The sequence below is a fragment of the Borostomias antarcticus genome, assembly GCF_949987555.1.
Source record: "Borostomias antarcticus genome assembly, contig: scaffold_43, whole genome shotgun sequence".
Lineage (NCBI taxonomy): Eukaryota > Metazoa > Chordata > Actinopteri > Stomiiformes > Stomiidae > Borostomias > Borostomias antarcticus.
This window is the reverse complement of record NW_028176769.1, coordinates 737969-747552: the sequence shown is the minus strand read 5'-3', so window position 1 is coordinate 747552 and position 9584 is coordinate 737969.

Sequence of the window (9584 nt, the reverse complement as noted above, 5' to 3'; positions counted from 1 at the left end):
TGTCCATCCATCAAACCAATGCGCTAGCTACTGTCCATCCCAACTATGCTACTATCAAACCAATGCACTAGCTACTGTCCATCCCAACTATGCCACTATCAAACCAATGCGCTTGCTACTGTCCATCCCAACTATGCTACTGTCAAACCAATGCGCTAGCTACTGTCCATCCCAACTATGCTACTATCAAACCAATGCGCTAGCTACTGTCCATCCCAACTAGGCTACTATCAAACCAATGCGCTAGCTACTGTCCATCCCAACTATGCTACTATCAAACCAATGCGCTAGCTACTGTCCATCCCAACTATGCTACTATCAAACCAATGCGCTAGCTACTGTCCATCCCAACTAGGCTACTATCAAACCAATGCGCTAGCTACTGTCCATCCCAACTATGCTACTATCAAACCAATGCACTAGCTACTGTCCATCCCAACTATGCCACTATCAAACCAATGCGCTAGCTACTGTCCATCCCAACTATGCCACTATCAAACCAATGCGCTAGCTACTGTCCATCCCAACTATGCTACTATCAAACCAATGCGCTAGCTACTGTCCATCCCAACTATGCTACTATCAAACCAATGCGCTAGCTACTGTCCATCCATCAAACCAATGTGCTAGCTACTGTCCATCCCAACTATGCTGCTATCAAACCAATGTGCTAGCTACTGTCCATCCCAACTATGCCACTATCAAACCAATGCACTAGCTACTGTCTAACCCAACTATGCCACTGTCAAACCAATGTGCTAGCTACTGTCCATCCCAACTATGCTACTGTCAAACCAATGCGCTAGCTACTGTCCATCCCAACTATGCTACTGTCAAACCAATGCGCTAGCTACTGTCCATCCCAACTATGCTACTATCAAACCAATGCGCTAGCTACTGTCCATCCCAACTATGCTACTATCAAACCAATGCGCTAGCTACTGTCCATCCCAACTATGCTACTATCAAACCAATGCGCTAGCTACTGTCCATCCCAACTATGCTACTATCAAACCAATGCGCTAGCTACTGTCCATCCCAACTATGCTACTATCAAACCAATGCGCTAGCTACTGTCCATCCATCAAACCAATGCGCTAGCTACTGTCCATCCCAACTATGCTACTATGAAACCAATGCACTAGCTACTGTCCATCCCAACTATGCCACTATCAAACCAATGCGCTTGCTACTGTCCATCCCAACTATGCTACTGTCAAACCAATGCGCTAGCTACTGTCCATCCCAACTATGCTACTATCAAACCAATGCGCTAGCTACTGTCCATCCCAACTAGGCTACTATCAAACCAATGCGCTAGCTACTGTCCATCCCAACTATGCTACTATCAAACCAATGCACTAGCTACTGTCCATCCCAACTATGCCACTATCAAACCAATGCGCTAGCTACTGTCCATCCCAACTATGCCACTATCAAACCAATGCGCTAGCTACTGTCCATCCCTACTATGCTACTATCAAACCAATGTGCTAGCTACTGTCCATCCCAACTATGCTACTATCAAACCAATGTGCTAGCTACTGTCCATCCCAACTATGCTGCTATCAAACCAATGTGCTAGCTACTGTCCATCCATCAAACCAATGTGCTAGCTACTGTCCATCCCAACTATGCTACTATCAAACCAATGCGCTAGCTACTGTCCATCCCAACTATGCTACTATCAAACCAATGCGCTAGCTAATGTCCATCCCAACTATGCTACTATCAAACCAATGCGCTAGCTACTGTCCATCCCAACTATGCTACTATCAAACCAATGCGCTAGCTACTGTCCATCCCAACTAGGCTACTATCAAACCAATGCGCTAGCTACTGTCCATCCCAACTATGCTACTATCAAACCAATGCACTAGCTACTGTCCATCCCAACTATGCCACTATCAAACCAATGCGCTAGCTACTGTCCATCCCAACTATGCCACTATCAAACCAATGCGCTAGCTACTGTCCATCCCAACTATGCTACTATCAAACCAATGTGCTAGCTACTGTCCATCCCAACTATGCTACTATCAAACCAATGTGCTAGCTACTGCCCATCCCAACTATGCTGCTATCAAACCAATGTGCTAGCTACTGTCCATCCATCAAACCAATGTGCTAGCTACTGTCCATCCCAACTATGCTACTATCAAACCAATGCGCTAGCTACTGTCCATCCCAACTATGCTACTATCAAACCAATGCGCTAGCTACTGTCCATCCCAACTATGCTACTATCAAACCAATGCGCTAGCTACTGTCCATCCCAACTATGCTACTATCAAACCAATGCGCTAGCTACTGTCCATCCCAACTATGCTACTATCAAACCAATGCGCTAGCTACTGTCCATCCCAACTATGCTACTATCAAACCAATGCGCTAGCTACTGTCCATCCCAACTATGCTACTATCAAACCAATGCGCTAGCTACTGTCCATCCCAACTATGCTACTATCAAACCAATGCGCTAGCTACTGTCCATCCCAACTATGCTGCTATCAAACCAATGTGCTAGCTACTGTCCATCCCAACTATGCTACTATCAAACCAATGCGCTAGCTACTGTCCATCCCAACTATGCTGCTATCAAACCAATGCGCTAGCTACTGTCCATCCCAACTAGGCTACTATCAAACCAATGCGCTAGCTACTGTCCATCCCAACTATGCTACTATCAAACCAATGCGCTAGCTACTGTCCATCCCAACTATGCTACTATCAAACCAATGCGCTAGCTACTGTCCATCCCAACTAGGCTACTATCAAACCAATGCGCTAGCTACTGTCCATCCCAACTATGCTACTATCAAACCAATGCACTAGCTACTGTCCATCCCAACTATGCCACTATCAAACCAATGCGCTAGCTACTGTCCATCCCAACTATGCCACTATCAAACCAATGCGCTAGCTACTGTCCATCCCAACTATGCTACTATCAAACCAATGCGCTAGCTACTGTCCATCCCAACTATGCTACTATCAAACCAATGCGCTAGCTACTGTCCATCCATCAAACCAATGTGCTAGCTACTGTCCATCCCAACTATGCTGCTATCAAACCAATGTGCTAGCTACTGTCCATCCCAACTATGCCACTATCAAACCAATGCACTAGCTACTGTCTAACCCAACTATGCCACTGTCAAACCAATGTGCTAGCTACTGTCCATCCCAACTATGCTACTGTCAAACCAATGCGCTAGCTACTGTCCATCCCAACTATGCTACTGTCAAACCAATGCGCTAGCTACTGTCCATCCCAACTATGCTACTATCAAACCAATGCGCTAGCTACTGTCCATCCCAACTATGCTACTATCAAACCAATGCGCTAGCTACTGTCCATCCCAACTATGCTACTATCAAACCAATGCGCTAGCTACTGTCCATCCCAACTATGCTACTATCAAACCAATGCGCTAGCTACTGTCCATCCCAACTATGCTACTATCAAACCAATGCGCTAGCTACTGTCCATCCATCAAACCAATGCGCTAGCTACTGTCCATCCCAACTATGCTACTATGAAACCAATGCACTAGCTACTGTCCATCCCAACTATGCCACTATCAAACCAATGCGCTTGCTACTGTCCATCCCAACTATGCTACTGTCAAACCAATGCGCTAGCTACTGTCCATCCCAACTATGCTACTATCAAACCAATGCGCTAGCTACTGTCCATCCCAACTAGGCTACTATCAAACCAATGCGCTAGCTACTGTCCATCCCAACTATGCTACTATCAAACCAATGCACTAGCTACTGTCCATCCCAACTATGCCACTATCAAACCAATGCGCTAGCTACTGTCCATCCCAACTATGCCACTATCAAACCAATGCGCTAGCTACTGTCCATCCCAACTATGCTACTATCAAACCAATGTGCTAGCTACTGTCCATCCCAACTATGCTACTATCAAACCAATGTGCTAGCTACTGTCCATCCCAACTATGCTGCTATCAAACCAATGTGCTAGCTACTGTCCATCCATCAAACCAATGTGCTAGCTACTGTCCATCCCAACTATGCTACTATCAAACCAATGCGCTAGCTACTGTCCATCCCAACTATGCTACTATCAAACCAATGCGCTAGCCACTGTCCATCCCAACTATGCTACTATCAAACCAATGCGCTAGCTACTGTCCATCCCAACTATGCTACTATCAAACCAATGCGCTAGCTACTGTCCATCCCAACTAGGCTACTATCAAACCAATGCGCTAGCTACTGTCCATCCCAACTATGCTACTATCAAACCAATGCGCTAGCTACTGTCCATCCCAACTATGCTACTATCAAACCAATGTGCTAGCTACTTACCATCCCAACTATGCTATCAAACCAATGCGCTAGCTACTGTCCATCCCAACTATGCCACTATCAAACCAATGGGCTAGCTACTGTCTATCCCAACTATGCCACTATCAAACCAATGCGCTAGCTACTGTCCATCCCAACTATGCTACTGTCAAACCAATGCACTAGCTACTGTCCATCCCAACTATGCTACTGTCAAACCAATGCGCTAGCTACTGTCCATTGCAACTATGCTACTATCAAACCAATGCGCTAGCTACAGTCCATCCCAACTATGCTACTATCAAACCAATGCGCTAGCTACTGTCCATTCCAACTATGCTACTATCAAACCAATGCGCTAGCTACAGTCCATCCCAACTATGCTACTATCAAACCAATGCGCTAGCTACTGTCCATCCCAACTATGCCACTATCAAACCAATGCGCTAGCTACTGTCCATCCCAACTATGCTACTGTCAAACCAATGCGCTAGCTACTGTCCATCCCAACTATGCTACTGTCAAACTAATGCGCTAGCTACTGTCCATTGCAACTATGCTACTATCAAACCAATGCGCTAGATACAGTCCATCCCAACTATGCTACTATCAAACCAATGCGCTAGCTACTGTCCATTCCAACTATGCTACTATCAAACCAATGCGCTAGCTACAGTCCATCCCAACTATGCTACTATCAAACCAATGCGCTAGCTACTGTCCATCCCAACTATGCTACTGTCAAACCAATGCGCTAGCTACTGTCCATCCCAACTATGCTGCTATCAAACCAATGTGCTAGCTACTGTCCATCCCAACTATGCCACTATCAAACCAATGCACTAGCTACTGTCTATCCCAACTATGCCACTGTCAAACCAATGTGCTAGCTACTGTCCATCCCAACTATGCTACTGTCAAACCAATGCGCTAGCTACTGTCCATCCCAACTATGCTACTGTCAAACCAATGCGCTAGCTACTGTCCATCCCAACTATGCCGCTATCAAACCAATGCGCTAGCTACTGTCCATCCCAACTATGCCACTATCAAACCAATGCGCTAGCTACTGTCCATGCCAACTATGCTACTATCAAACCAATGCGCTAGCTACTGTCCATCCCAACTATGCTACTATCAAACCAATGCGCTAGCTACTGTCCATCCCAACTATGCTACTATCAAACCAATGTGCTAGCTACTGTCCATCCCAACTATGCTGCTATCAAACCAATGTGCTAGCTACTGTCCATCCCAACTATGCAGCTATCAAACCAATGCGCTAGCTACTGTCCATCCCAACTAGGCTACTATCAAACCAATGCGCTAGCTACTGTCCATCCCAACTATGCTACTATCAAACCAATGCACTAGCTACTGTCCATCCCAACTATGCCACTATCAAACCAATGCGCTAGCTACTGTCCATCCCAACTATGCCACTATCAAACCAATGCGCTAGCTACTGTCCATCCCAACTATGCTACTATCAAACCAATGCGCTAGCTACTGTCCATCCCAACTATGCTACTATCAAACCAATGCGCTAGCTACTGTCCATCCATCAAACCAATGTGCTAGCTACTGTCCATCCCAACTATGCTGCTATCAAACCAATGTGCTAGCTACTGTCCATCCCAACTATGCCACTATCAAACCAATGCACTAGCTACTGTCTAACCCAACTATGCCACTGTCAAACCAATGCGCTAGCTACTGTCCATCCCAACTATGCTACTGTCAAACCAATGCGCTCGCTACTGTCCATCCCAACTATGCTACTATCAAACCAATGCGCTAGCTACTGTCCATCCCAACTATGCTACTATCAAACCAATGCGCTAGCTACTGTCCATCCCAACTATGCTACTATCAAACCAATGCGCTAGCTACTGTCCATCCCAACTATGCTACTATCAAACCAATGCGCTAGCTACTGTCCATCCCAACTATGCTACTATCAAACCAATGCGCTAGCTACTGTCCATCCCAACTATGCTGCTATCAAACCAATGTGCTAGCTACTGTCCATCCCAACTATGCTACTATCAAACAAATGCGCTAGCTACTGTCCATCCCAACTATGCTACTATCAAACCAATGCACTAGCTACTGTCCATCCCAACTATGCCGCCATCAAACCAATGCGCTAGCTACTGTCCATCCCAACTATGCCACTATCAAACCAATGCGCTAGCTACTGTCCATGCCAACTATGCTACTATCAAACCAATGCGCTAGCTACTGTCCATCCCAACTATGCTACTATCAAACCAATGCGCTAGCTACTGTCCATCCCAACTATGCTACTATCAAACCAATGTGCTAGCTACTGTCCATCCCAACTATGCTGCTATCAAACCAATGTGCTAGCTACTGTCCATCCCAACTATGCAGCTATCAAACCAATGCGCTAGCTACTGTCCATCCCAACTAGGCTACTATCAAACCAATGCGCTAGCTACTGTCCATCCCAACTATGCTACTATCAAACCAATGCACTAGCTACTGTCCATCCCAACTATGCCACTATCAAACCAATGCGCTAGCTACTGTCCATCCCAACTATGCCACTATCAAACCAATGCGCTAGCTACTGTCCATCCCAACTATGCTACTATCAAACCAATGCGCTAGCTACTGTCCATCCCAACTATGCTACTATCAAACCAATGCGCTAGCTACTGTCCATCCATCAAACCAATGTGCTAGCTACTGTCCATCCCAACTATGCTACTGTCAAACCAATGCGCTAGCTACTGTCCATCCCAACTATGCTACTGTCAAACCAATGCGCTAGCTACTGTCCATCCCAACTATGCTACTATCAAACCAATGCGCTAGCTACTGTCCATCCCAACTATGCTACTATCAAACCAATGCGCTAGCTACTGTCCATCCCAACTATGCTACTATCAAACCAATGCGCTAGCTACTGTCCATCCCAACTATGCTACTATCAAACCAATGCGCTAGCTACTGTCCATCCCAACTATGCTACTATCAAACCAATGTGCTAGCTACTGTCCATCCCAACTAGGCTACTATCAAACCAATGCGCTAGCTACTGTCCATCCATCAAACCAATGCGCTAGCTACTGTCCATCCCAACTATGCTACTATCAAACCAATGTGCTAGCTACTGTCCATCCCAACTATGCTGCTATCAAACCAATGTGCTAGCTACTGTCCATCCATCAAACCAATGTGCTAGCTACTGTCCATCCCAACTATGCTACTATCAAACCAATGCGCTAGCTACTGTCCATCCCAACTATGCTACTATCAAACCAATGCGCTAGCCACTGTCCATCCCAACTATGCTACTATCAAACCAATGCGCTAGCTACTGTCCATCCCAACTATGCTACTATCAAACCAATGCGCTAGCTACTGTCCATCCCAACTAGGCTACTATCAAACCAATGCGCTAGCTACTGTCCATCCCAACTATGCTACTATCAAACCAATGCACTAGCTACTGTCCATCCCAACTATGCCACTATCAAACCAATGCGCTAGCTACTGTCCATCCCAACTATGCCACTATCAAACCAATGCGCTAGCTACTGTCCATCCCAACTATGCTACTATCAAACCAATGTGCTAGCTACTGTCCATCCCAACTATGCTACTATCAAACCAATGTGCTAGCTACTGTCCATCCCAACTATGCTGCTATCAAACCAATGTGCTAGCTACTGTCCATCCATCAAACCAATGTGCTAGCTACTGTCCATCCCAACTATGCTACTATCAAACCAATGCGCTAGCTACTGTCCATCCCAACTATGCTACTATCAAACCAATGCGCTAGCTACTGTCCATCCCAACTATGCTACTATCAAACCAATGCGCTAGCTACTGTCCATCCCAACTATGCTACTATCAAACCAATGTGCTAGCTACTTACCATCCCAACTATGCTATCAAACCAATGCGCTAGCTACTGTCCATCCCAACTATGCCACTATCAAACCAATGGGCTAGCTACTGTCTATCCCAACTATGCCACTATCAAACCAATGCGCTAGCTACTGTCCATCCCAACTATGCTACTGTCAAACCAATGCACTAGCTACTGTCCATCCCAACTATGCTACTGTCAAACCAATGCGCTAGCTACTGTCCATTGCAACTATGCTACTATCAAACCAATGCGCTAGCTACAGTCCATCCCAACTATGCTACTATCAAACCAATGCGCTAGCTACTGTCCATTCCAACTATGCTACTATCAAACCAATGCGCTAGCTACAGTCCATCCCAACTATGCTACTATCAAACCAATGCGCTAGCTACTGTCCATCCCAACTATGCCACTATCAAACCAATGCGCTAGCTACTGTCCATCCCAACTATGCTACTGTCAAACCAATGCGCTAGCTACTGTCCATCCCAACTATGCTACTGTCAAACTAATGCGCTAGCTACTGTCCATTGCAACTATGCTACTATCAAACCAATGCGCTAGCTACAGTCCATCCCAACTATGCTACTATCAAACCAATGCGCTAGCTACTGTCCATTCCAACTATGCTACTATCAAACCAATGCGCTAGCTACAGTCCATCCCAACTATGCTACTATCAAACCAATGCGCTAGCTACTGTCCATCCCAACTATGCTACTGTCAAACCAATGCGCTAGCTACTGTCCATCCCAACTATGCTGCTATCAAACCAATGTGCTAGCTACTGTCCATCCCAACTATGCCACTATCAAACCAATGCACTAGCTACTGTCTATCCCAACTATGCCACTGTCAAACCAATGTGCTAGCTACTGTCCATCCCAACTATGCTACTGTCAAACCAATGCGCTAGCTACTGTCCATCCCAACTATGCTACTGTCAAACCAATGCGCTAGCTACTGTCCATCCCAACTATGCCGCTATCAAACCAATGCGCTAGCTACTGTCCATCCCAACTATGCCACTATCAAACCAATGCGCTAGCTACTGTCCATGCCAACTATGCTACTATCAAACCAATGCGCTAGCTACTGTCCATCCCAACTATGCTACTATCAAACCAATGCGCTAGCTACTGTCCATCCCAACTATGCTACTATCAAACCAATGTGCTAGCTACTGTCCATCCCAACTATGCTGCTATCAAACCAATGTGCTAGCTACTGTCCATCCCAACTATGCAGCTATCAAACCAATGCGCTAGCTACTGTCCATCCCAACTAGGCTACTATCAAACCAATGCGCTAGCTACTGTCCATCCCAACTATGCTACTATCAAACCAATGC